Consider the following 1,924-nt stretch of genomic DNA (forward strand, 5'->3'; position numbering starts at 1 on the left):
GCAGGAGGGAAGGCGTCGTGCCTTGCATCTCCTGTAGCAGCTCGACTCCGCATTGCCTCAGCACCTGTCTCTTCGCACAGTCACCAGGGGATTCACCGGCCAAGGATGCAGAAATGCCCTCCTCTTCCTCCCCCCTCCCTTCTCGCCTCCCTCCTGCCACACAAGCTGAGACGTAAACCCAGAGCTCTGCTCACCGGGTCTTGGACTCTCTCCATCTGGTAATCCCGGGGTGGACACTGCCCTGCCCCGGAGGGTGGCCATCCCGGGGGGCAGAAAGGATGAAGTAGGTGGTGAGACACCAAGTGCCCAGTGGGCTTTCCTAAAACCCCCATGTCTGCTCACGACGGCCACACCCAGAACATTCTAGATGGCAAATAATTGGTTTGTGTAAAGAAACAGAAGTGGCTCTTTCCCCCAGCTCCCTCCCTCAAAAGTGGGACCGGGCAGCCTGGATGCCAAGACTCCATGCCTGGTGCTAGTCACACAGCACCACCGCAAAGCCCGGATGCTCTGCACCCCACACGCTCATTCCCCACCAGCTACAAATGGGCCAGAAACAACCTCAAACCCAGAGCGATCTGCAAACACAGGCCAGTTTGACCGTTTCAGGAGCCTGCCAACAGTCGGTCCTGAGTTAGTACACACACACACACACACACCTGATGGATGCTCTATCATTGCCACCTCCATCCCCACCCACAGCCACCCCCGCTGCAGACAGTGGGACACCCCTTCCGGGAGGGAGTCTTGACCAGGGCAGACCGCCCGGCAAGGGCAGGTTCAAATCGCTCAGCTAGCACAGCACCGGCCCTCTTGAAACTGCTGGGTCACAGCTGTTGGGCGCATGGTCCTCAAAAGTCAGCTTGCAGGTCCTCCCCTGCCCACCCCTGACTGGTTGTGCCACCTTGGCCAGGTTCCCCTGTGCCCCACGGCGAGATGGGCCCGTGTGCCTACTTCATGATAGGAGGCTTTCAACCCAAACAAGACCTGCCTCTGAGGCCCCTGGTGGGACTCACTTCCGGCCTGTGGCCACAGGTCACCCAGGAAGCAGCCAGGTGCCAACGCCAGGATCTGGAGACGAAGGGGTGTGCTACCCAGCCATTGGGGTGCACCGCAATCACAGGGCACCCACGGCCACCCAGGCCAGAGAGAGGAGGACATGCCCCCACAGGCCCTACTGTGCTTCACTCGGCTCACACACACACAAGTCTGTGACATGCCCACCATCACCTGGCCTGCCCGAGCTCTCGCTGCACGCTGCTTCTTGCATGCCTGGTGAGGGGCCCATGGATCACCGACCCGTGCCCCCACTCAGCAGCCGCACCTCGGGCTCACACGAGTGCACCCGCGTCTGCAGGTCTGCTTCCAGACCGCGTGTCTGTCCTGAGAGGCTGGATTCGGGATGCAGGGGTCGCAGGAGGTGCCCCTGTTAAGGCCAGGCAGCTGTTGCAGACGTCACTGACCCTCAGTGGGCAGGCAGGGGCTGCGAGCAGGTGGGGACTGAAATGCGAGGTCACGACTCTGCCTGTGAAGTGGGCTGGAGCCGCATCTTGTGAGTTAACAGCATGTACCTAAGAATGAAAGGGGTGGTGTATGTATGCTAATATTCTCTGTGAATGTCTCTCAGTTCATTCAAAGTATATTAGAAACCAGATTGATAAATAAAAATGCGACATAGTTTTAATTATCCTACAAGCCGTTTTGGTGTTTTGTACCACGGTCGCCTGGGTGGCAGCTCCATCAGTGAGGTCTTGCCCTGGGGGCACCATCTCGACACCCAAACCCAACACGATGAGTGAGAGCATTACTGCGCCCAGACGGTCGCAGAGGTCAGTCTTCGGATGTGATCTGCAGCCCTTCTGAGACCCCTCAAGGCAGGCCTATGTGCCCACGGTTCCCGTCCCCTCTCCTCTCTGCCCGTTTA

This window comes from Tenrec ecaudatus, chromosome 9 (genome assembly GCF_050624435.1).
Source record: "Tenrec ecaudatus isolate mTenEca1 chromosome 9, mTenEca1.hap1, whole genome shotgun sequence".
Lineage (NCBI taxonomy): Eukaryota > Metazoa > Chordata > Mammalia > Afrosoricida > Tenrecidae > Tenrec > Tenrec ecaudatus.